Source organism: Giraffa tippelskirchi, chromosome 2, assembly GCF_054371585.1.
Source record: "Giraffa tippelskirchi isolate mGirTip1 chromosome 2, T2T-mGirTip1v1.2.pri, whole genome shotgun sequence".
Lineage (NCBI taxonomy): Eukaryota > Metazoa > Chordata > Mammalia > Artiodactyla > Giraffidae > Giraffa > Giraffa tippelskirchi.
The window spans coordinates 10853572-10881288 of NC_137276.1; the positions used below are offsets into that span (position 1 = coordinate 10853572).

A 27717-nucleotide genomic window follows, 5' to 3' on the forward strand; every position below is an offset into this window, starting at 1 on the left:
CTGGTGGGCTACATTCTATGAGGTCACAGAGACTTGGACATGGCTTAGCGACTGAGCACAGCCCACACAGCACAGAATTAAGCTGTGATTATTCCAGAGACCTGTGGTTCCTTTGGATTAAACTCTGTCTGGGCTTCAGAACCCAAGCACCTTAGGGGGCGGGGTGGGGGGAGCTGTTTTCCAGGTCTTCTGCTGCTGCTGCTACCTTCTCAACTACAACTGAGGCTGGTGGAGGACAGGTGGGAAGAATTCGTGGCTGAGTAATTCGCTTGGGGCTCCTCCAGATTCCATCCATCCATTGACCCATAGGGTCCTCTCAGGCTCAACTAAGTCCTCCTGTCCTGCAGAATCTCCACCATTCTGGCAGGACCCTCCTCCATCTTCTCATGCCAGGATCCAGGTGCCTCCTCTGGTAAGAATTCTGCTCACCCCTAAAGACTTGCTTTTCCCTGGAATTCAGTTCATCAAGGCTTTCTTGCAACCCTTGGCTCTCAAGCAGCCTGACAGAACACACTTTTAATTTTGTCCAAGTTTCTCTTGTCATTACCCCCAAGAACAAAAGTACATTCTCTTGCGTGCTAACCAGAAGCAGAAGTCCTCGCTTGTTTGCTTTGTTCTGTTCTCTCTTCTTCTTTATGAGCAGGTGGTCTTGAGAAACTAAGAGGAAACATACTGTATCATGAGGCGAGGATGATCACAGAGTTCCAGTTTCCCCAGCCAGCGTCTGGGATGCATGATGGTTCTGCTCTTACTTGGAATGGTCACTGCGTTTCCTCCGATCTAAGGGGAAGCACAAGTTTCCCAGGAGGCTCAGGGGTAAAGAATCCACCTGCGATGCAGGAGATGCAAGTTCAATCCCTGGGTCGGGAAGATCCCCTGGAGAAGGAAATGGCAACCCACTCCAGTATTCTTGCCTGGGAAATCCCATGGACAGAGGAGCCTGGGGGGCTGCAGTCCCTGGGGTCGCAAAGAGTCAGACATGACTTAGCAACTGAGCAAATCAGCAAATCAAAGGGGAAGCACAGGAGATGGAACCAGACATACACAGTGTTATGGGTGAGGATGCCTGGGTCTTACCCGTAGGCTCTGCTACCAAACCACGTGAGGTCTTGGGCTTATCATCACTCCTTGGACTTTCCTTTTCTCCTCTGTAAAGTGAGCAATTTCCACTGCACCAGCTTCGTGGAGAAGGAAGCGGTAGCACTTTAAGATTCTTGCTCAGCTTTTGCAGGGGAAAAAAAAAATGAGTAGGGTGTTTTGTGGGATCTGAGTTCCGGTAACGTGAGAGGCCCCGTCATGCCACCCCACTCATTAACTTGTGATGAGAATGTACACATAAGGCACTAATGCTTTATTTTTAAAAAATAAGATGGTGGTTAATTTGATTTGAATGCTCCGGTCTGGGAATATGCTTCATGATTTTTAATCCAATTAGTGTTGGAGATACTTCTGATTCTAAGGATATCTGGTTTCTGCTTATGGTATAAGTTCTATGTCCCAATGACTCGTGTTTCAAGAAGGAAGAAGTGGCAGCCTATAGTCGATAAAAAAAAAGGTCTGTATATATGGTTGCTTTGTTTTTTGTTATCAAACGCAACCTGCAGGGAATAGAGGCCCTACTTTTAGCTCAGATTTCTGTAAGCACCAAAAAAAGAAAAACCCACAGACAATTTTGACTTGAAGGTCTTACATACAAATTAACATTATTTCTCAATCTGGTTTCAAAACATCCTGTGTCATGTGTTTAATCATGTCTGACTCTTTGCTACCCCATGGACTGTAGCCTGCCAGGCTCCCATGTCTATGGATTTTCCCAGGCAAAAATACTGGAGTAGGTTGCCATTTCCTTCTCCAGGGGATCTTCTCAACCCAGAGATGGAACCCACATCTCCCGTGTCTCCTGCATTGCAGGTGGATTCCTTACCTGCCATAAACAAAAGCTACCACCATGACTACCAGACTGGGGAATCTTCTGGAAGTCTTAGCCCAAAAGTCAGGGGTCAGTGGGCCCACAGGTCAGCTTTTGGTTTGAACTGAATCATAGGCAGATGACTTCAGTCCTGGATTCCCCTATTCGTGCATCCTTTTCCTACTTGTTAGACCTCAAAGTTGCTCTGAACCACTCTCCAAATAAGTGACATTGTCACTAAAAAAATAGCGTCCCAGATCAAACCTTCTATTTTGTTGGCACCACCTCTATTCAATACTCTGAAAGTTCTGAACAGAGTATGTGTTTGTGGTAACAGGATGGTGGTGCAATTTTCACACTTAATTTTTGCCGTGAGTAAAATTCCTCATCGCTCTCGAGGTAATTTCATAAGAAACTTTCTTCTGTCCTCAGCTGCTGTTGACAGAAGTCCCAGGAAACCATCTTAGACATTGACACAAATTGTGCCCTGTCGCCCCTGTGATAAATCAGTGTATGATCCAATTTTTATGTGACAGGAAAGTGAAAGGAAAGCAGAGAAAAGTGAAAATGATAGACAGGAAAACGCTGTGCAGAGCCATCTGGTTGAGAACGTGTTCTCTGAGCTGTGATCCTGCACGCGTGATTGGGGAATAGTTTAAATCAAACCACCATCTCCTATATCCTTGTTCAGAGGAGAATGTCGCTAAATAGCTCTGGTGTTATTTCACAGGATGGAATTTAATCTCTCTGCAGCTGAGGCTCTCAGGTGATCAGACAAGAACAGGAAGATGAGTCTTACATATTTTCAGCAAGAAAAAAAAAAATTCCTGGGACATAATTACCCACGTTACCCTCTCCAACCAATCTGGTTCTGTATGTTCAATTAATTATGAAAACATAGATGAGACCAACGAAAATACTGTACAGAAATTAAAAACAAATACTGTTCCATTAGTAAATGTTGTGGAGAGTATGAAAAACATACCTCTGTCAAGAATGTGGAAAACAGGGAGTGGCCCTGAAATAACATTTCTTTTTTTTTTTTTTTTGAAGACTCTAGGAAAATCAAAAGCATATTGAGCTTTGGATCAGGGCTCGTGGCAAAGGGGATAGTGACAAGATTATTTCTTCTTGGCACTTCTAGGAAGAGGATTAGTTAATTGAATCTGTGGTTTTTAGATTTAGTTGGTGCTTCTGGCATGGCTGCTGGATGGATGAGGTTCTTGGGTCCATTTTCCTGCTCCGATCTCTGCCCAGTTCTCCAGGAGGAATTGAAAAGATTCTGTAGTCCATCAGCGCCCCGGCCTGTTTAGACAGACTGATGCAAAGAGGCACGAATTTGTTTGAGCAGCACAGGGAACTTTGATGTCACTGGGTACCAGAAAAAACTAGTTCTTTTTTTATTTTTGGAGATATAGTTCTGTACTATTATCTCCAGTCCAAAATTGGGGAGGATGGGTGAGCAGGAGAGTACAAGTGATTGTGAAAGGAGGGATTCAATTTCAACCTTGAAAAGACTTCTCAACCTTAAGAAATGAAAAAATTACTAAAATATTTAAGTTAAGGCAGAGAGATGGTGGGGAACTCACTGATGTCTCTCTTGCACCTAATTTTAAGGCTTAAGACTCTGATAAAACTGTTCAACTCTCACAGGGGCCTCTCACCAGATTCCCAAATGCAAGGGGTGTCATTGGAGATGTAGGAATAAGATCTTCAAAGAAATTTGTATATGAATTGGGAAATTCGTATACCCATCAACACCATCAAGTTATTAATCTTTATTCTAAGCATGAACGCAATGGGATATTTTTATCCCTAGTTTATAATCAGGGCATTTATGATCCAAATAATTTCTTTCCTTTAAGTAAGATTAGTATGCCCGGTCTATTTCTCTAAAACACCCAAAGCAAACAAACCTTGACAGTTCTCCAGCGAACATGGAATCTTCATTCTTTATGGTGATGAATGACCCTGCTTCCCACCTCCAAATCTCGTTAGAAGTCTGTGATCACGGGACGTGGTAAGGACTGGGGGAGACTGCAACATCACACACATATTTTACACATACAGCTGTCCTACCTCTAAATGGCTCAGTGGCTGCATAAGTCAGATAATCTGGACAAGTCTTCATTTCCTCATTCATAAAAGGACGGATAACCTCAGCAACTTCATCCTCCCCTCCCCGCAGACCTACTAGTCTAAGGGTTGATTAAAACTCTTCTTTTTTCCCCTGGGAGATTAAGGTTCATGTTTGTTAATAACAGGGGTCCCCAATCTCCGGGCTATTTGACAGTACCTCTTGTCAAATCAGCAGCAGCACTAGATTAGAATAAAGTGCACAGTAAATGTAATGCACTTGAGTCATCCAGAAACCATCCCCCACCCCCTCCCTGGGCCATGGAAAACTTGTCTTCCACAAACCCAGTCCCTGGTACCAAAAAAAGTTGGGGACTGTTGTTAAAACACATCTGTATATATAAATTGTACGCTTTATAGTTTTTTTTTTAAGAGGGTTAAGTCAAAATTCATGATTCTGAAAAAAAAAAATTACTGTGGTTTAAAAACATAAAGAGCCAATGAGCATCCCAGTTGTATCCAAATTCTTGGGTACATTTGAGAGATAATAAAATTATCTTCTCATCGGTAGTGTATCATTCTCACCAAGAGTATGGCCTTTCCTGAGATGTGAGTCAGTATCTTGCCCAAAGAGTCTAACTTTTCCAAGTCAAACCAAGGCAACCAAATACGAAAAGAAACAAACAAGCAAGCAAAACAAGGAAACAAATATGATCCAAATTCTTGCCTCTTACGTCATCCTGAAACAAAACTACACCTTCAGATGTTTCCTTTTAGAATTCAGACATTTCAAGTGTTTTGCGTATGATCACTCCAGACACCAGCCAGTGGGGAGAAAGGAGAATGGGAAAAATGGTTTCTCTCCAACTTAACTCCCATAAAGGGGTTCCAGCAGGGCACCTGGTGGAGGTTCAGCAAGAAGCAGGCTGGACTTGATTCTTTCCTTTTTCCTTCCTTCCCCACATCCTCTGCTTGACTCCAGAAAATGCAGAGTGCAGCATTATTTATTTTTGAGGTAGCCATGTAGAAAATTTAGGGAAAACTGCAAGACCTTGGATCTAGTCCCAGTGTAGCCAAGCAGTAGCCAAGTAATATAGGGCAAAAATCCCTGGGACTCAGTTTTCCTACCTTGGAGAGGGAAAATTGTGTGTGTGCGTGCTCAGTCATGTCTGACTCTTTGCAAGCCCATGGACTATAGCCCCCCAGGCTCCTCTGTCCATGGGATTTTCCAGGCAAGAATACTGGAGCAAGTTGCCATTTCCTACTTCAGGGGATATTCCTGACCCTGGAATCGAACCTGAATCTCTTGTGTCTCCTGCATTGGCAAGCGGATTCTTTACCACTGCTCCACCTGGGAAGATGGAACTACCTAAACAGTCTCCCTGGTCTCATCCAACTCTATCATTCCATGGCTCTTAATCATCATCTTCAAATATTAAGTTTCACAGAAGTGTATCTTACTTATTTGCAGAAATGTCTAGAAGGGTAAAAAAAAAAAAAGTAACTTCATACTATCTAAACCTCAGAACAGCTTTGGGGATATTACTTCCTCTTGATAATTAAAAATTTTCAGAGATATGTATTTAAAATTAACTACTGAATTAGTTTAGAGTTAATTAAAAAAGAAACACATCGGCACTAAGTACTTGCTCATTCCAAGTTGACTGAGGTTTTAAATATTTAACTTGTAAATATTGTGATTCAGACAAACATAACTTTATGAACAAGGAAGTTCAGGAGATTAAAATCCAGGAACACCGAGGTGCAGTTGAGTCACGCAGTAGATTGTGCAACCTCGTGGGCACATATTCATTGTTTGGGGCAAGAGATTACAGTTAAGGATACACAGGTTTGAGTTGTGGAAGTTGGCTTCCACAGATTGCCCTCCATCATTTTGTTTTCTTCCTTCGCTCTTTTAAAATTCTATGTCTCTCTTTGGACAGGTTACCCCTAATACCAACAAGTTCTTTGGTTCCACACTCAACTAGATGTTAAACAGAGGTGTCTCAGTTACCTGAGTACAGCAAAATCTTTGATTAAGTACAACTTTGAATCACTTTTATATGTAGAGTACATCACAATTATATATCACAATTATATGCAGAGTACATCATGAGAAACACTGGGCTGGAAGAAGCACAAGCTGGAATCAAGATTGCTGGGAGAAATATCAATAACCTCAAATATGCGGATGACACCACCCTTATGGCAGAAAGTGAAGAAGAACTAAAGAGCCTCTTGATGAAAGTGAAAGAGGAGAGTGAAAAAGTTGGCTTAAAGCTCAACGTTCAAAAAACTAAGACCATGGCATCTGGTCCCATCACTTCATGGGAAATAGATGGGGAAACAGTGGAAACAGTGTCAGACTTTATTTTTTGGGGCTCCAAAATCACTGCTGATGGTGATTGCAGCCATGAAATTAAAAGACGCTTACTCCTGGAAGGAAGGTTATGGCCAACCTAGGTGGCATATTTAAAAGCAGAGACATTACTTTGCCAACAAAGGTCCGTCTAGTCAAGGCTATGTTTTTTCCAGTGATCATGTATGGATGTGAGAGTTGGACGATGAAGAAAGCTGAGCACTGAAGAATTGATGCTTTTGAAGTGTGGTGTTGGAGAAGACTCTTGAGAGTCCCTTGGACTGCAAGGAGATCCAACCAGTCCATCCTAAAGGAGATCAGTCCTGGGTGTTCATTGGAAGGACTGATACTGAAGCTGAAACTCCAATACTTTAGCCACCTCATGTGAAGAGTTGACTCATTGGAAAAGACTCTAATGCTGAGAAGGATTGGGGGCAGGAGGAGAAGGGGACGACAGAGGATGAGATGGTTGGATGGCGTCACTAACTCGATGGACATGGGTCTGGGTAAACTCCGGGAGTTGGTGATGGACAGGGAGGCCTGGCGTGCTGCGATTCATGGGGTCGCAAAGAGTCGGACACGACTGAGTGACTGAACTGAACTGAACTGAATCACTTTGTGCCAGTTATCCATTTAATACCTCTCAGCTCCCAATTCACCCTTAATTGCCTGTTCTGGGAAAATGGAGAGCTTTTGAAAAAAAAATTTCCCTTGCCAACTGGCAAGATACCAAGCTTTGTCAATAGAGGGCGCCAGAGAGACATTGCAGATGAAAGGAGTTTTTCTTGCTGGTCCTGGCTCCTGCGCTTTCAATGACCGCTCCAGCCCCGGTTTTCTGTGGCTCCCAGGGCTCCCCGGTGCCCAGCTCTGACAGTGCCACAGCCAGCAGCACCCAGTAGCCAGCGGCTTCCCTCTTAGTATCCCCTAGAGCAGTTTTGTAATGAAATACCTCCAGTGAGGGACTTCCCTTTCAGCTCAGCTGATAAAGAATCTGCCTGCAATGTGGGAGACCTGAGTTCGATCCCTGGGTTGGGAAGATCCCCTGGAGAAGGGAAAGACTACCCACTCCAGTATCCTGGCCTGGAGAATTCCATGGACTGTATAGTCCATGGGGTCGCAAAAAGTCAGACACGACTGAGCGATTTGCACTTTCAGTAAGACGTTACCCTTTGAAATACTTTCCCTGGCACCCTAAAGGGCAGGTTTCTGGCAAGCTTCTAAATGTGCCACCATAATAACTTTCTTGTCATCTGGTGAGCCATGGCAGAACCCGCTGGTTCTCAGACCCGAAGGTGGGCTGGGTGAGGTGGAGGCTCGCCCTTGGGGGTCTCTCCATCAGCCCTTAGGCCAGTGCTGCTCCTTATTATCTGCTATACATATATTCCTTAGGATTCTGCTTATCCATTAGCAACCAAGTCCCCCTTATTCCAAATCTATCTTGTAGTTGATAACTCTTTATAGTAAACTCTTCATGTTCAAATGATTGTGTCGTTTCTTTCTCCTGATGAAACTCTCAGTAATATATACCCTAGGATGAAAATTTACATATATTTATGGGAGGAGAGGAGGCGATGGCTGGGGGAGAGAGAGAGGGGGAAAGAGAGATTTTAACCTGGGACAGAAATGGTTGATTTCATTGGTCATGTATTAATGTTGGGTGGCTAGTTTTGGAGTACACTCTCTTTTATCTGGTGTTAGTGGGTATCAGTCTGCTAGTGCTGTCATTACAAAACACCACAGACTACAGTCTTAAACAACAGAAACTTCTCCCAGTTCTGGAGTCTGGAAGTCCAAGAAAAGGGTGTCAGCGGGTTAGCAGGTTTGGCTTCTCCTAAGACCTTTCTCCTGGGTTTGCAGAGGGCCACCTTCTCACTGGGGCTTTCCTGGTGGCTCAGCTGGGAAAGAATCCGCCTACAATTTGGGAGAACTGGGTTCAATCCCTGGGTTGGGAAGGTCCCCTGGAGAAGGGAAAGCTACCCACTCCAGTATTCTGGCTTGGAGAATTCCATGGACTGTATAGTCCCTGGGGTCACAAAGAGTCGGACACGACCTTCTCCCTGAGTCCTCACGTGGCCTTTGCCCTGTGTGTGCACGTTTCTGGTGTCCCCTTGTGTTTTCAAATTTCCCCTTGTTCTAAGAACAGCACTCATATTGGATTAGGGTCCACCGTACTGGCCTCATATTAACTTAATCACCTTTTTACAGATCGTCTCTCCAAATACAGTCACATTCTGAGGTCCTGGGGAGTTTGGGGGAGGATACACTTCAGCCCATGAGACATTAGTGTGCATTTTCTAACTTTGGCGTTAAAGAGCGTGTACAAGTAACTCTGAGATGGTCACCAGGCTTGGCTTTAGAAGACCTGATTTGGGGCCCAGGTTCTTCTACTGACCAGATGGACAAGTTGTTTAACTTCTTGAATCTCAGTTTTCTCATCAATTAAAGGGGTTGAAAAGGGCATAACGGAAATCCAGTGAGCTCAAGAAAATGCAAGTGTTTTGGAACCCACAAAAGACTTTATAAAAAGTGAGGTATTCCGTGGTTGGTATATGGACTCACACATTTTTAAAAAACTCTCCCATTCCATTTCATACTTTACACTTACTAAAAGGCAGTTGCCAAGCTATTAAACTGGTGTCAAGTATAAATGATTTGTTTAGCCAAAAAGTCTCTTTGGCTTATTAGACACAAGAAAAATTTCTCTAGCCCCACCACAGTCTCTGCACAGCCAGGTAACCTTAATTAAACCACAACTTTGAATTATTATCTCTCTTGTGTTCTCATTCTCTGCAGAAGTTTCAATAATAAGTAATGTATTTAGGGCCTCATGAACTTACTTGACTTACCCCTAGTTTTTGGAAAAGATAGACATTACATGGCCTTTATAATGCCAGCCAGCAAATTTGGGGGAGATTATAATATTCCCTAACAGAGGGATAGGAAAGAAACTATACCTGGTTCTCATATTACCCAATATCACGGCATTTCTCCCCACACCCCTCTCCCTTGCAATCATCTTGCACAGTAGGAAACTAAGGTACCAGGCACCTCATCTTGTCCAGGACCTGAAGGGAAAGAAACTCTCAGGTATTGAGAAGGTTTATGTACAATGCATATTTGCATACATTTCTGTAATCTGCAGAACATCCCTAGAAGGTAAATATTATCATTATTAACTCCATCTTACAGAAAAGGAAACTGAGGCCCACAGAGTTAAGAGGCTAATAAATAGTAGATCGGAGATCAGAACTCAGGCCTACCTGAACCCTGTCACCTGCCTGACTCTGTCTTATCACCTACTTTGTTACCCAAAAGACATTCATAATGGCCTCGATTTAATAGTGCTGTTAGCAATTTAATTGTCACAGGGACTTCCCTGGTGACTGGGGGTTAAGAATCTGCCTGCCAATGCAGGGGACACAGGTTTGATTCCTGGTCTGAAACTAAGATCCCACATGCCATGGGGCAACTAAGCCCATGAGCTGTATCTACTGAGCCTGCGCTATAGAGACTGTGCTCCACAACAAGAGAAGCCACCGCACCGAGAAGCCCCAGCACCGTAACTAGAGTGGAGCCCCCTCTCGCTGCAACTAGAGAAAGCCCACGCATAGCAATGAAGTCCCAGTGCAGCCAAAAAAAATTTTTTAATAAAAAATAGTTGTTATTGGATGGAAAGCACTTCACAGTTGAATCTAATAGAGCTTCAATTAATAAAATTCTTCAGTGATTAGTCACTTAAGAGTTTTCAGCTACATCATGGGTAGTAAGAGTTAAGCGCTGGATCCAGAAAAAAAATTTTGGCACGTCTTCAACCATATGCTGTAATAGCACCAATTGGCCATTTGCCCCTTGTGCATATATAATCATTATCTATGATGATATTTATTCTGTTGCCTTTTTGGTTTTCCCTTTGCCATCTGTGTATGCATTGATTTAATCTGTAGAGCCAGTCATGTTCACATATTTATCTAGTGAAAGAAAGCACACTCTGGAAAACTATTTGTTTTCCTTGTTAATTTTTATATCAGGTTCAGCAGCTGAGAAACAACCTACTTTTATTTTTATTTCCTTAATCTAGACTCTTTTCGTTTGTACTAGATCTTTCAGAGGCCCTTCATAAGCTTCACTTGGAAGTCTTGTTGGAGTCATCTGGAAGACTGATCTGATTTCAAAAGAAAAACAAAAAAAACCAATCAAACTTTACTGAAATCGAAAAGACAAGTCATAAGGCTCAAAGGGAGAATGAATGAGACCATTGCTTTAATAGCAAAAGGGAGGAAATGACGTCAATTAAGCAGGACCATTCATGGGGAACCACCCTCCTTTGAGGTGTCACTCTTGGAGTTTTTCCTTACAGGGCTTTGCGATTCCATTAGTTCCGTGTTAGGTTTCACTGGCCGCTGGATGAATTCCTGGAGAGTGATCAGGAATCATTTAAGTCATCTTTCATCTCCTATTCTTCCTCAAGTACCTTTTGGGCCATCACCTTCCCTACTTGGGTTATCACAATGGTTTCTAGAAGAACTCCCTGCCTCCTGTCTTCTCAGCATTACCTCCTGTCCACTATGGAATGTGAACCAACCCAGAACGCCTCCATCTGGCTCCACGTTGATCCCAAGATACCATTTGAATGCCTCTGCTGCCTCCGAAGGCCTTGAAAAATCTTGCCCAAGTCCAATCCTGTGTCAGCCATGTTTCCCATCATCTTTACCGTTCCTCTGACCCCCACCCCCTGCAGTTCTGTGAAGGAAACAACCAGAATGGTGAGACAGCAAGGACCAAGTGGTGGGGTGGCCAGGGCTATAGACTGAGGGATCGGAGAAGGGCTCACTGAGGAGGCGACATTTGTGCTGGGACGTTTGGGGGTTGACCATATGGAGACATGGGAAAGACCGTGGACTGACATACAAAGGTTCAAATATGAAGGCCCTTGGGGAACACAGAGTTGACCTTTTGAAAAGACCTAATTGAGCTTCTCTGGTGGCTCAGATGGTAAAGAATCTACCTACACTCAGGAGACCTAGATTCGATCCCTGGGCCAGGAAGATCCCCTGGAGAAGGGAATGGCTGCTCACTCCAGTATTCTTGCCTGGAGAATTCCATGGACCAAGGAGTTGGTGGGCTACAGTCCACGAGGTGCAAGCAGTCAGACACGACTGAGCGAGAAACACACACAGTTGGAGACCAGTGTGCCTGGTGGGGATGGGGAGATGCAGGAAGCAGAGCTGCGGGTGAGAAAGCAGATAGGTCCTGCAGGAGCGTTTCCTTATTGTAAACTAGGATAAACGCCTGGGACTGTCTGCATCCACATTTTGAAAAGACCATCCCGGGCACAGGGCAGAGTAGAATGGAGAGGGTGTCATTTTCAAACAAATATATTCTGAAGTCACCTCTCTGAACATAATCTGTATAGATGAGGGGTCATTTATGCCTCATTAAACTATGCAAGAGCCACGATATCTTTGTTTAGGCCTATGTTTTGAAGTCTGCATGGGGTAGATCAGTCAAGACACTTCTTTGGAATTATTATGTGGCTTGGATAATGTTCTGTTCAATAAAGTCATAAATCTATTACTGATACTTGTGTTTAAAAATTAAAAATGTGCTAACATATCTACTCTGGACCAGGCATAGTGCTTGGCATTGAAGATACAGAGACAAGTAAAATTGATTCATTTTTTGGCCACATCACGTGGCATGTGGAATTTTAGTTCCCTGACCAAGGATCGAACCCAGGTCCCCTGCACTGAAAGCACAGAGTCTTAACACTGTCATGGAAGTCCCTAAAAGTGATTCTTTTAGAGTGTAGTAGTCAAGAATTGTTCCTGGTGGTCCATGTTTAAGGTTCTGTTGGTGCATCATTTTGTGACTCTTAACCAACCATGTCTTGTTCAGTTCAGTTCAGTTCATTTCAGTTGCTCAGTCGTGTCTGACTCTTTGTGACCCGACGGACTGCAGCACACCAGGACTCCCTGCCCATCACCAGCTCCCAGAGTTTACTCAAACTCATGTCATTGAGTCAGTGATGTCATCCAACCATCTTATCCTCTGCCATCCCCTTCTCCTCCAGCCTTCAATCTTTCCCAGCATCAGGGTCTTTTCAAATGAGTCAGTTCTTTGCATCAGGTGGCCAAAGGATTGGAGTTACCTTGTATTTATACCAGCTTGTAATCCATTGTGACTATCAGGCGATATCTTCAGCAAAGTCACATATTTTTCCTAGACTTCCCAGTTTACTCAGTGCAGTTGAGTTTTTCTTTCTCATACTAGGCTTTAAGGACACATTCTCTTTGGTTCTGATGACATTTCTAAATTACAAATTTGCCTATTGGCTGCAAATGGATCAGGAACCACTTCAGAGAAGTTTTCCCCCAGTAATAAAAAAAAAAAAAAAAATGTGCTAGTTAAACAGTCCCAGGAGTGGAGTTGAAGCTAGGGTGGCCACAGAAGTTTGATAGAGTTCTCAGTGTTGGCAGAAATTATAGATAGGAAGTCTATTTCTTTAAAGTGAGACTGTGCTTGGGTCTGGGGACAGATCTGAGATTTGCAAGGACTTTGGAAACTTCCAAAGTATGTGCCCCACAGTTAGAAAATTATATCTTAGACAAGTAGCCCATTTTTGAGGAGAACACTTAGCCTTCTATTCATAACCACATTTGTTGCATTTGGATCCAGCAGAGAAAATTAAAATCTTGTGTTTGTCAGCAATGAGGCCAGGATGCCTAGGCCTCAAGTTTAAATATCCAGGAATCATCCAGTGGTTTGCTTTTATTGTTCGTAAAGTCGGCAGAGACAAACCACCTGAGTGGTTCCAGATGTTGAATCAACAAGGCTGTACTTCCCAGACCTACATGTAAAAAAGTGAATTTATAAGCTCAAAAAAGGCTGGGAGGATTGTGCTGCTTCAGGATAGAAAGCTACTTTCATTCTTAAAACAGATTAAACACAGGATGTCCAGCCCTGGCAAGTCCAGGTGACTTTTACCTTTATTAAGCCACTTGAGGCTTCGAGTGGTGGTCCACTCCCCTCAGCTCTCTTTGTAAAAAAAAAAAAAAGCCTAGTGATTGGCTGGCCAACTCCAGTGGACTGAACTGTTTTAAGATAGCAAGTCTCTCTTAAATTTTACAGGAATAACTTGAGGGCAACATGGCAAAGAAAAATTTCTCCGTGTTGACTCGAATTCTGGAGAACATAGAGACATAATGTGGTTTATGGCTGTTAAAGTCTACTCCATCTCACTGGTATTTTGGCAGTGGAGCCTAAGATTGTTCTAGGCACCTTGCTTTGTGAGTTGGCTACATGGGGTAACATTATCAGGTGGTAAGTAATATGACTTGCATGGGCCTGGGGCCAGGAGGGTGGAATTTTGCTGCCATAAATCTTGAAACTGTTGAAGGTGTCTGATGTTCAAGTTTATCCAGCACAGCCCAAAAAGTGAAAGTTCTGATAGCCAGAATGCCTACATGACTATAATACATAACCTTACTGAGTGGTAAGGAATTTTTATGGCCACTGGCAAGAATCCAAACAAAAACTCAAGTATCTCGCCACAAGGTATTTCAGTGGAGTGACCCAAGTTATCCGAGTACGATTCTGGCTCATAAATCTGGAGTTGGAATAATAACCTTATTCTGTGTCCTAAATATTACATTACAGTGGCCAGAAGATGGAAGCATCTCTATTATTTACGCACAGTGCTGCTCCATTGTCGACTGATGAGTCATCAAGATGATCATACAATCCAGTGTGTTTTGTGCAGTAGCTAAAAGCTAACATTTATTGAGAGGTGATTATGTGTCAAGTACAGTGGTAAGTGGGCTTCAGACATTATCTTGTTCAGGCCTCCCCGGTATAGTTGGAGGAGGCGCTCTTGATAGATGAGAACTGCAAACATAGAGCAGTTGAGCACATTGTCGACATTAGGAAGCCCCGTACATACCAGCCCCAGTGTCTCAACTACATGCTAAATGCACACTACACGTATGGCCTCTTTTGACAATGATAGAAAACCTTGAAAAAAATCATGTGCCCTACAAAGTATTAAAGACATACAAAATGTATCAAGAATAATGGAAGGAATACTCATGAGGCTTCCCTTCAAGCACAAGAAATAAATACTGCCTGCATGGCAGTGTTCAGCGTGTATGCTCAGTCGTGTCCGACTCTTTGCGACCTCATGGACTACAGCCCTCTGTCACAGAATTTTCCAGGCGAGGATACTGGAGTGGGTTGCCATTTCCTTCTCCAATGGATCTTCCCGACCCAGGGATCGAACCCCTGTCTCATGTGTCTCCTGAATTGGCAGGTGGATTCTTTACCACTGCACCACCCAGGAAGCCAACACAGTTAGATCCAATCGCCTTCCCTACCCTGGGGTAGCTCCTACACTGAACTGGACACTGGTCACTCCCATGCATTTGCTTTATGCTTGAACTACATCAGCGTGTATCCCTAAGTTATGTATGTTGTATGGCTTGGCATGTTCGCATGAATGGTATGTCATGCCTAATGTGTTCTTTTATGACTTTCTTCACTCAGTATTGCATTTGATTCAACTACGTTGATTCATGTGGCTAAAGCTCTGTTCACTTTCACCGTATGAACCTACCCTGTTTACTCTCCTCTTCTAAAGGGCATCTTCACAAAAGTATGTCAGTGACTTTTACAACCACTGTCTGCATTTACCAGGATTGGTACTGATGTCATCATTTTGCTGAGACAAGCTGAAGCTCTGTTTCAACGCCTCTCCCAAGGTCTCTGTTGGAGCTGCAATGACTGAGGGCCATGTACTGTGTTGGGCTACATCACTTCAGTCATGTCCAACTCTGTATGATCCCATGGACTGTAGCCTACAAGCTCCTCGGTCCATGGGATTTCCCAGTCACTTCAGTCATGTCCAGCTCTGTATGACCCCGTGGACCATAGCCCACCAGGCTCCTCTGTCCATGGGGTTTCCCAGGCAAGAATAGTGGAGCAGGTTGCCATACCCTCCTTTAGGGGATCTTCCCCACCCGGGGATCAAACCCGCATCTCTAATGTATCCTGCATTGGCAGGCGGGTTCTTTACCACTAATGCCACCTGGGAAGTACACTAGGTGGCTAATAACCTACAGATGTTTACTGTTCACCGTTCTGGAGGCTGGAGGTCTGGGATCAGGGTGCCAGCCTATTTGGATTCTGGTGAGAGCCCTCTTCCAGGTTGAGAGGCTGACATCCTGTGTCCTCACATGGTAGAGAGAGAAAAGGAGAGCTCTGGGGGTCCTGTTGATAAAAGCACTAATCCCATTCAAGAAGGCTCCACCCACATGACCTAATGACCTCCCAAAGACCTCACCACCTACTACCATCACACTGGGGGGTTAGAATTTCAATATATGATTTGGGGGCAGAGCAGAAGGGGAAAACAAACATTTAGTTCATTGCAGCTACACAATCAGAAAAGGGCAGAGCCAATATTTGAACTCAGTTCTGCTGACTCGAGCGTGGTCTAGGACTTTCTCTCCCACTGAACTTGACCTTCTCAAATAGCACTCTACAATCTGTGCTAACATCCTATCTTCTGGAGCCCTTTCTGGCTGTCTTTTGGTCTTCTGTTTTTTTCCATTTCGTGGCTAGAACAATTTCACAAACTTCACTGGGGGCTTGGCCCCCCACCCAGCCTCTTCTCTGAAGCTCTTGAAGGAAGCTGAGAGTGAGGCAACAATTACTACCTTATACTCATCACTTAGGACATCTGAAGGTCATGGTGGCTTAAAGTAATGGAGATAAAGATGGTGTCTTCCTTCAAGCAGGCTGGAGCAGAATGCTCTCCTTTTATTTTTGTTTGTAAAAGAGTCTTTGAAGTGTGTGTGCGAGTGTGTGTATGTCTTGAAGCAAAGCCCTGGAGAGTGCTTCCACCTTGCCAGGGGCATGAAGGTTGAAAAGTAATTACTTTTTGTCATGAGGTTTAATACTTGAATTTGGGGGGACTTGTAAACTGACAAATTGAAAAATAAGAAGGGACAGAAAGCAAATGGTATCATCTGGGTGAGTTTTAGTTTTGAAGAGGTTGAAGACTGATAAATAAAGCTACAAGCTAATTATTTCTACCTCTGACTTCCTTTCTTGGGAAGCAGAAAGATCATTACTATTTTGCGTTCCATAGAAAGCACTCCTAAAGGAATAAATTTGGTTGTTTTGAGGGAGTACTTTTTCTTTTTGGTCACACAGCATTTAAGATCTTAGTTTTCTGACCAGGGATCATACCCATTACGCCTGCAGTGAAAGGGAGGAGTCCTAACCCCACCAAGGAAGTCCCTTTTTTTTTTTAATATTTGATTATTTCAGACTCAAGCAAATGGGTAAAATCCAAAAAAGACTGTCATTTGATTGTAGTGAATTAATGTCAGTTTTCTGGTTTTGATATTGTAGCATAATTATGGAAGATTTCACTGGGGGAAGCTGGGTGAAGAGCACTCCATTTTTTTAAGAAACCTCCATGTGAGTTTAAAATTATTTCAAAATTAAAAGTAAATGACTCCGTAGGTGCGTGGGTTTATCTCTGGGCTTTCTATTTTGTTCCATTGATCTATATTTCTATCTTTGTGCCAGTACCATACTGTCTTGATGACTGTGGCTTTGTAGTAGAGCCTGAAGTCAGGCAGGTTGATTCCTCCAGTTCCATTCTTCTTTCTCAAGATTGCTTTGGCTATTCGAGGTTTCTTATATTTCCATACAAATTGTGAAATGATTTGTTCTAGTTCTGTGAAAAATACCATTGGTAGCTTGATAGGGATTGCATTGAATCTATAGATTGCTTTGGGTAGTATACTCATTTTCACTATATTAATTCTTCCAATCCATGAACACGGTATATTTCTCCATCTGTTTGTGTCCTCTTTGATTTCTTTCATCAGTGTTTTATAGTTTTCTATATATAAGTCTTTTGTTTCTTTAGGTAGATATATTCCTAAGTATTTTATTCTTTTTGTTGCAATGGTGAATGGTATTGTTTCCTTAATTTCTCTTTCTGTTTTCTCATTATTGGAGTATAGGAATGCAAGGGATTTCTGTGTGTTAATTTTATATCCTGCAACTTTACTATATGCATATATATGGAATTTGAAAGATGGTAACGATAACCCTATATGCAAGACAGAATAAAAGACACAGATGCATAGAACAGTCTTATGAACTCTGAGGGAGAAGGTGAGGATGGGACGTTCTGGGAGAATAGCATTGAAACATGTATATTATCATATGTGAAACAGAACACCATTCCATGTTCGATGCATGAGACAAGGGCTCAGGGCCGGGGCAATGGGATGACCCAGAGGGATGGGATGGGGAGGGAGGTGGGAGGGGGGTCCAGGAAGGGGAACACATGTAAACCCATGGCTGATTCATGTCAGTGTATGGCAAAAACTATTACAATATTGTAAAGTAATTAGCCCCCAACTAAAATAAATAAATTTATTAAAAAAAAAAAAAAAGGTTTTGGGTAAAAAAAAAAAAAGTAAATGAGTGGTTTTTTTGCTCTTTGGATTTTGACCCAGACAAGCCTCATCAGTGGGCAATTTATAGCAATGTGCTTAGGACACACGGAGAATAGGCATTCTGAAACAATATTTAGCATCCAGTAAATTTGCTCGAAGGTAATGTTAGTGCTAATGAAAGCATCTTAAGAAGTTTATGATCACCCAACCTGTTGGGGGTACTTTCCTGATGGCTTAGCCATAAGGAATCCACCTGCAATGCAGGAGATGCAGGAGATGGGGGTTTGATCCTTGGATCAGGAAGATCCTCTGGAGGAGGAAATGGCAACCCACTCCGGTGTTCTTGCCTGGGAAATCCCATGGGCAGAGGAGCCTGGTGGGCTACAGTCCAAAGGGTCACAAAGCGTCAGACAAGACTGAGCAACTGACCAGAGACAACTTATTGGGACACATTAGTGATGTGGTCCAACTCCCAGATGTTCGATCCTTTAGGATTTCTCAACTGTGGCACTATTGGTAATTTGAAATGGACGATTCCTTGCTAGAGAGGGGCTGTCCTGTGCATGGTCTAGTGGCATCATGATTTTCATCCACTAAATGCCAGTAGCATCCCCACCCTTGCAGTTGTGACAACCATAAATATCTCCATTCATTGCTAAGTGTCTCCAGAGGGAGCAGAATTGCCCCTGATTCAGAATCTCCACTCTACTCAGTAAACAATCTTTTGTCCCTCCCTGCTTTCAAAAGAAAATGAAATTTACTGACTTTGTAAGTTACATTGACTGCGCCCTCCCACTCATCCTTCTGTTGGCCTCAAAACACAAAGCCCTGGAGTACAGATTCTAATTTTTTTTTTTTAAAAAAAAGTACAATTTCACCCATTCTTTACTGTCTTGGACATACCCAGTGGTATTGAAATAGAAGTATTTTGTACTCTTACAAGGCTGTCTGAAAGAGATATTTCAGAAGGCGAACTATACATAGGGCCTCAAAAGAGCAGAGTGGGGACAGTGTTGGCAGTAGTATTGAGTATGATAGAGAGTCATAATTTCATATGTGAAGGTAATGTGTTACATTAAAACATTCACAGGCTTTCGTTTATTTAAGCCTCTGGGGCTAACACAGCACATTTCTAAATATTATGGATTTTGTAAAGGTGCATGACGAACAAGCAGACTGCCGGTACACTGGAGAAGTGATAAAAATCAGCCCTGAGCTTTAATCACAGTTTTCTTTGGAGTGTATATTTATGTGGTGATGTCAGCACGGTATCCTGCAACCGGCTGAAGGTCATGTTCTGTGTTCATCTGCAGAGGATTTAGAAACTCTCAAACAGTCTGGCTGGAGAAAAATGGCCCCTGAGTCGGCAGCCCCTTCCCAATGTACGCTGTCCTCCTGCAAAGGAACTGAACAAAACAATCTATCTTTAAATGGATTCAAAACCACAGCGGATCCGTCTTTTGCCACATGAGTTATTTGAGTTATTGAGGCTGGCTCCAGTGTCAAGCCGTGTATGTTGCCTTAATGTATTTATTTAACCCAGGACTGCCACAGAGAAGGCAAACCCACCTCGGCACGCGAAGGTCCACGACAAAGAGAACATTCAAACCAGATCCAGGGTAACAAACACATCAGGAACTCTGGGAAGGGAAAGATGTTGCAAGCCCAGCACAATGCCCAGCTTTATTCCCCAGGTGGAGGCAGGCTGCAGCCAGCCAAACTGTAAACTGTTGTTCTCCGAGCAGACTCAGGGGATGGCAGACGTGGAGAGAGAGAGGTCTCCAGCAGGGCTGAGCAGAAGCCGGATGATGGCATAGACTCTCCAAGTCCCAGCCATCAGCAGCAGCCTTGTGTTTCCTTTTAGGGGCCTAGTACTGGCTGGATATAGCTTCCCTGGAGGCTCAGTGGTAAAGAACCTGCCTGGAAATGCAGGAGACGTGGGTTCGATCCCTGGGTCGGAGAAGAAAATGGCAACCCACTCCAGTATTCTTGCCTGGGAAATCCCATGGACAGAGGAGCCTAGCGGGCTATAGTCCAGAGGGTCCCAAAGAGTCGGACACTACTGAAGCAACTAAACAACAACAGCAGGGGCTGGGTATGCTTGGTGGCTGCTGCACAGAAAGCTTCTAGAAGCCAGTTATCCACACTGATCCATGAGCTCATACAGCATTCTGGCCCAGTCCACCAGGTCCCAGCCCCAGCACACCTCACTCACATCTGGGATTGGGTGGGGGTCGTGGTACAGTGCAGGGACTTGATGCCTGTGAACACTACCTTCAAGAGCAAAGTCTTCTAATTACAATGACTCTACAGATGACACACTCCCTGGGCCAGTCACAGCTGGAGTCTTAATCACTGGACCACCAGGGAAGTCCCTGGCCCGGGGGCTGTTAATGGATCTGATGCAGGGTGAGCTTTGAAAAGTTACTTGCACACTTCTGCTTCCACGCCGGAGGCTCTGCCATGGTATGAGAACGTGTGGGTTGGCATGCTGAAGGCTGAGAGGAGTGGAGCAGAGCCAAGATGTCCCTGTAGCCACTACAACAGCCAGGCGACCCCCAGGTTTGTGAGAGAAACCAGCCAAGACCAGAAGCACCGCTCGGCTGAGCCCAGACTAAACCATCCACTCGCAGACCCGTGAGCTAAAGCATTGCTCTTACTCCTCTGCGTCTCTGGCACACTTTATCGTGTGACAGTATTCACGATGGGAGACAGGCGTGCGTACTGATGCCCGCCAGGACCTCGGAGAGTCGGGGAGTTGGTGCCCAGAAGAAATCGGGTGATCTTAGCAGACAATGGGCCCGAGGAAAGCATTCCGGGCTGTCAAAGTAGTAGTTCTATTCCCACCCAGACAACATTATCTATTGTACTATCTGGAGTCCTTCTGTGATAAGCCAAGTGGATTTCTTTTAGATTTAAAAGACAAAAATCTATAGATTTTCTCAACTATTATTTTTCCTTATGAATAATGTATATTTGTTAACTGATTACATTTTCCTTTTTTGTTTTGACCTCCAGGAAGCTCAGGACCAAAATTGTGTCCCAAAATTAGTAAATTTTTGGATCTGAAGATATGCATTTTGTTATACTAAACTTCCCTCTTTTTTTCTCTTACCATTTTGCCTCTATTTATTTCTTTCTCATGGTTTAAAAAACTCCCTATCTCCTCTCTCTGTCTCTTTCTTAAGCATTGTTTCATATTAAACCTCCTCAAATTCATCTGAGGATGAGCAGTGATACAGAATGTAATTAATACAACTAAATGTATTTTTGTGTTAGTCATTCGGTCATATCCTACTCTTTGCAAATCCATGGTCTGTAGCTTGCCAGGCTCCTCTGTCCATGAAATTCTCCAGGAAAGAATACTGGAGTGGGTTTCTGTTTTCTTCTCCAAGGGATCTTCCCAACCCAGGGACTGAACCTGGGTCTCCCACATTGCAGGCAGATTTTTTTTTTTTTTATCATCTGAGCCTTAGATAAATAGCAGTTCAAGATGAACAAAAAATTTTTGGTTATAGTACCTTTGACATCATGAGAAGTTTGATTTAATATTAAACTAGATTACTAAAAAATAAATAAGATTTCATTATAATAGACATGAACATTAAGATTCCAATGAAATGAATTAAAACAGATCAAAATATTTGATAATCCGTCTTGACAGTAGGAGTGCAAATTGGCCCAAACTTCTGTAAAGAGCAATTTAATAATGTCTATCTTAAAATGCATATATCCTTTGACCCAGCCCTTCTAGGAATCCACTTCTAGAAATTTATTTTATTTTTCAAATTAAAATTAATAAACTTTAATTTGAAAAGTAAAATTATTTAAATTTCACTTTTAAGCATTTATCTTTCAGTTTTAAGGTAGATATGTAAAATGATATATGTATAATAACATTTGGGCTTCCCAGGTGGTGCTAGTGGTAAAGAATCCACCTGCCAATGCAGGAGATGTACAACTTGGGTTTCATCCCTGGGTCAGGAAGATCCCTTGGAGGAGGGTATGGCTACCCACTCCAGTATTCCTGCCTGGAGAATCCCATGGACAGAGGAGCCTGGCGGGCTACTAAACATGGGGTCACAAAGAGTCAGACATGACTGAAGCGACGTAGCATGCATAATGACATTCACTGTGACATTTTAGTAATAAAAGGGAAGTAGCCTAAATATGCCTTTATGGGAGACTGTTTAAAATATGGTACAATCCATATAACAGAACAATAAGTAGCCATTTAAACTTGAGAATATTACCTACATGATAACATTAAAAGGTTTTTAGGACTTAGCATTAAATGAACAAAGTATAAAACACTGTATATACACCACCTTCTAGGGAAGCAGGGGCAAGTGAACATAGGTGTACATATAATCCCACACGTATGTGGCTCAGCAGGTAAAGAATTCTCCTGCAAAGCTGGAGATGCAGGAGACACAGGTTTGATCCCTGGGTCGGGAAGATCCCTGGAATAGGGAATGGAAGCCCACTCCAGTATTTTTGCCTGAAAAATCCCAAGGACAGAGGAGCCTGGCGTGCTACAGTCCAGAGAGTCACAAAGAGCTGGACGTGACTAAGCGACTGAGCATGCACGCAGCACGCACGTATACACTTGTGCATGCACAGAATATCTCTGGAAGCAAGAAAACCAGGGACAGCTATTCATTCTAGGGATGAGAACTTAGGTGACTGAAGCCAGTGGTCAGAGACTTACTTTTCGTCTTATACTCTTTTGTAATTCCTGAATTTTGTACTGGATTTTATGTAATATAGTTAAAGAAAATAATGAAGAAAAATTAAATGAATTCTCGCTGGCCTCTTGCATAAGGAATGACCACAATTGCTTCATATTATGAGGGAAAAAGATGAATCTAACTCCTCTAGAAATTCCCCATATTAATGTAATTGTTCCATTTATTAAGTGACAGTTCAAAGATCTGAAAAAATTAGCTAATACCTATGCCCCCCAAAGCATGTCTGTGGCCCATGAAACACAGATTTATAACCAGCACCCATCGTTACACTAGACACCATTTCAATCCAATTTAACAAACATTTACTGAGGGCCTCTCATCAGTCAGGCCTTTTGTCAGGAGCTGGAAAAAAAAATACTCCTAAGACTCTGTCTTTGTCCTTAAGACAGTCACGCAGGCAACTAATACACTGTGATTAATTCTAGGATGCTGGAAGTCAGGGGCTGTTGAAGTAATCTTTTTATCTCTAGCATCTAACATATAGTAGACACTTCCAGAATGTCTGGGGAATGAATAAATGAATGATTGAGTGAAAGGAGTATGGCCACCCCTGCACAGGGTGTGGGCAGAGGAGATGACCCTAGGTAAGGAGGTAATTCAGAAATGATATACTGAGTCATGAAGAACTACCCAAATCCACAGCCTCATTACCTGGCACTAAGACTATCACAAAACGTATCCATGCAAAAGGTTACTCATCATTGACATGAACTATATTTAGTCGGTCAGGAGGTGAACAACCTCATGATTTCTGGAAGAGAATGAACTGTGCGATCAGAAAGACCTGCATTAGAAACCAAAATCTTCACCATTTGTCACCTAAGTGACTGTGAGTAACTTCACCTTTCTGAGCCTTAGCCTTCTCATCTATAAAGTGAAAATATTAATAATCTTATTTAATTTTCAGGTTAATTATGAGATGTTAAGGATCATTGATTCATTTATTCACTCACTGAAAAATATACAAATCGGTTAGTGGGTGCCTAGCACTGAGCGAGGTGCTGATTAATGTACGTACAAAGTTGAGCCCAGTGGTTAAACCCAGTAGGTATTAACATGTGGAATGTTTTGGGACTATTAATATTGTTTGGTAGCTGGTCAGTCCTTCTGCCTTCCAATCAGGAGGAATTAGGGAAGAGTCATCGGACTCTTCTGTTGGAATGAAATGAATGGAAGGGGATATCTTTAAAAAAAAAAAATAAAGATGAGTAGAAGGAAAAAATTCACTAAGTTGAGAGTTACTCAAGCAGAGTGGACTCACATTCTCATTGACAGTCTACAATGCCTTTGGCAGGAATCTCACGTTCCTGGTATAAGATGTATGATTTTTTCCTCCACAGGCAGCAGAGGATCGCCAAAGGAAAAATCAAGAAAAATGGAGCCAGGAGTATATAGGAAGTGATTATCCTCAGTAAACCCTGAACAGCTATTAAACCTGAAGCTCCCTTCTCTCTTTAACTGACTGAAGACAAAGGACTCATCCACCTCTGAGCCAGGGAGGCTCTGAGTCCCAGCTGGCCAAGATTTTGCTGAGTTTTTGTGTCAGAGGTGAGGCGGTGGAGAGTGGCCAGAATGAGAAGGGAGGTGGAGACATCACTGGAGGCAGTTGAAGACACATGTTCTGATGTGGATAAGAGAGGAGGGTATCTGAGGGGTGCTCCCTACCAGCCAAGAGGCTGCCCTGAAGTGCTGGTGGGTGAGACCTTCCTCTGTGTTGTGAATAGAGACAAGATCCGTAAACCAGGAGGCACCAGGCCTGATGCAGTCTCCTCGCTACCCCAACCGATATGGATTGTAGGTTTGGATGAGTTATTGTAGACATTGAATAATGACCTGTTCACAGTTTGCTGTGTGTGTGCATGCATGTATGTGCAGCTGCACTGGGAAACGTGAAATAGACAGTGATCATCGGCATTGAGAGGAAGAGCTCCCAATCTTATAGAGCTATGTCCAGATGAGCTACATGGCTGCAAAGAGACCCATCTGCAGGGCTCTAGGCAGACCCTCTGAGGGCTGAGATGTGCCCGTGAATCCAAAATGAGGGACTTAACAACCAGCAAGGATGACAGAAGCCAGCATGTCTCCTCAATTTTTTTAAATATTTACTTATTCATTTAGCTGCATTGGGTCTGAGCTGTGGCCCGCAGGATCTTTATTGCATCATGCAGGATCTTTCATTGGGGCACATGGGCTCTGCGGCTGTGCCATGGGGGTGCCACATGCTCCCTAGTTTTGTCTCCTCCCTGCCCCTTGCACACAGGGCAGCAGTCCCGTGATGTGTCTCCCTCCTCACTCTGGCATCTTTCTACAGGCTGTGCCTTCTGTCTTAACCATTTGGCTAACTCCTTTGTGTTCTTCAAAGTTCAGATTGGGTGTTACCTCCTCCAAGAAGCTATTTTTGGCCTTCATTTCTTTGACCTCCCCTTACCTACCACCTTCAAGCTGGTCCCCCAGCATCCTGAGTATTATAAGCCTTTCCACGCGCAGTCTTCAAGCTCTTTCCTTCCCTGCCCCCTCTGCTGGACAGTGGGCTTTAATCCAGGTCATGGCTCTTGTATTTTCAAATCACCAGGACTGATGACCTTATTGCATAGAGGAAGAACTCAAAATATTGTTGGCTGGATGAATGAACCAGTCACTGGATCAATGTGGAAAACTCAGTCACTGTGGGAAAATTGTCATTTTTAATAAGATTCTTTTTCAAGGAGTTTAAAGTGTTCTGCTGAAGCGACAGACCAGAGTCCCCACTTCACCTCCTCCAGGATGTAAATGAGGGAGCAGAGGGACGGTCCCAGGGCAGAGAAGGTAAGACTATGCCCTATGTATAAGAAGGTACTGGCTTCCCAGGTGGTGCTAGTGGTAAAGAACCTGCCCGCCAATGCAGAAGACGTAAGAGATATAGGTTCCATCCCTGGGTCAGGAAGATCTCCTGGAGGAGGGCATGGCAACCCACTCCAGTATTCTTCCCTGGAGAATCCCATGGACAGAGGAGCCTGGCAAGCTACAGTCCATGGAGTCCCAAAGAGTCGGACACAACTGAAGCAACTTAGCGCACACACACACACAGACACACACATAAGAAGGGACAGAGCCACAAAGAGTCCACAGAGTAATTGTGGACTTTATGAGTTTTTCCAACATTTTCAAATGCCGGTGCCAAATCCTGGGCACAGCCTCTTTGAAAAGGTTCTTGAAAAGCATTTTTTTTTCAGTGAGAGAGCAGTTAGCAGAGCTAAAAATGCAAGATTTCACTGACAGGAAGTGACTTTTGTTTTTTCTCTGTAGTTGGAGAATGGAAAACCCAACCCCACTCCTCTTGAAGATTTGCAAACAGATGTGGCTCTTCCAGCACATCCACACCTGCTGTCCCCACTCCAGCCTCTGGTGGCTTCTCACAAGCAGCTTATTCCCTTCAAGGACAGAAGCATAATCAGTCTCCTGCATGAAGTCATTACTTCACAACGAGTTTTCAGTTATTTATTTTTTAAACAGCTGGTTCCAGCCTCGTACTTGCATCAAAATGCAAAATTGCAAAGCAGTTATTAGCATTTCACATTGGATATATTTAAACATTGGGGGTCAAGCCACAGGCTGGTCTTGTTCTGATTATCAGCACTGCTAAGTAAGCCAAGAGAAGCTGGACAAAGATGCTCTGGTGACGGGAGTGGGTGATTTTGTGGGAGTGGATGGTTTTGCCAAGACTTCAGGGCAAGGACTCCTTCCATCCCCTTTTCCCTGTCTCAGGGGTGCCTCCTCCTGGAAGGCTGCTGTGGAAAAGTTATGCATTAAGAAGACTGGATTTCCTTTGGTGACCAGTCACCTCAAGGATGAAGCTTGTAACACCACTGAGGCTGGGAGATTTAGAAAGCAGAGGTAGACATGAAATCAGGCTAAATCTTGCCAAAATCAGTTTGAAGGAAATACTCTTTTGTCAAGTAACTGAAAACAAGGGGAGAAACTTTGGCAAGTTTAGTTTTAAAACTCCTGTTTCAATAGAGCTGGATGACTCTGGGCAAGTTGCTTGACAAGACAGTTTTAGTTGCCTCTTCTTTGCAATGCTAATTACGAAACCTACCATAATTGTTGTTTGACCTACCATAAGTTGTTGCGAAGATTCGAGATACTACACAGAATGCACTTGGCAGGCTGACTAGGACAGCAAAGATCCAGTGTCAACATGTAGGTCAGTCCCAATCTCCCAATCTATCACAACTCCCTAGTATTTTGCTTTGAAAAACTCTCCTTTCAAGTAACTGGGCAACCCACTACACGGTTAGAAAATAGAGAAAGAGGCAGCAGGCAAGATAAAAATGATGTCAGGGCCAAGGTAATGAAATCCCATTTTATTAAGGAAATGACAAGGTGCATATGGCCTGGTCTAGTACCTTCTTCTTTATGGGATCTTGCCATGATCATATACTTTTTCATCTGTTGACTAAGGTGGAGCGAAAGGTCTCTCCATACTCATAGGCCAAGAAAACTGGATCATTTCACTGTCTGGAAGGGCAGACCGCTCAAAATAGGGGTTTATTTGATTCACACTCCCTGAGGCCCCAAATTCCCAGGGGAATTCCATTCCATGCTTTTCTCCCAGTGCGTGGAGCTTGGGCCACGCAATCAGTCTATCTTTTGGCACCTGAGAGATGCCTGAGAAGCAGGTGTATCTGCTTAATATCCAACCTGTTTTTACTGCCAATCCCAATGACATAAGTGGGTTCACGGGGCCATGATTTTAGAGGAGTCAGAGTTTGTCATGGTTCCAAGAATACTGTTTCACAACAGTCATAAAATGAGGACTCTGTTTAGCCCAAGAATATTGAGTTGGGGTGAGGAGCTCCAGCTGTGACACAAAATGATAAACTTTTCAGCAAACTGGCAAGAGTATTGTTGTACCAGTCTTTTGTCTTCTTGGGGAGGTCATAAAAGACATCCAAGACACTGTGTTTGTGTTACAAAGAAATGAAGATCTTCCATCCCCTTTTCCCTGCCTCAGGGGTGCCTGCTCCATGCCTCCCAGTGACACTCAGACAATTAATAGTCTTGGACAAGTTTAGAAAGGGCATTTGATGAAATCCTTTTCATGTGAAATGCCGAAAGCACAAACCAAAGATTATTAACAATAAGTCTGTGGTCTAGAATTCTGAGAAC

At 43.3% G+C, this 27717-nt stretch overlaps 1 long non-coding RNA gene across 1 annotated transcript; it reads left to right on the forward strand.

Annotated features, from left to right (window-relative positions):
• Positions 1-71: 71 nt before the first annotated feature.
• On the forward strand, positions 72-27448 carry LOC145523954 (uncharacterized). Its single transcript, XR_014066978.1, has 4 exons — positions 72-239; positions 348-412; positions 23910-25374; positions 25855-27448. It is a non-coding gene; the product is annotated as an uncharacterized LOC145523954 (long non-coding RNA).
• Positions 27449-27717: the final 269 nt, after the last annotated feature.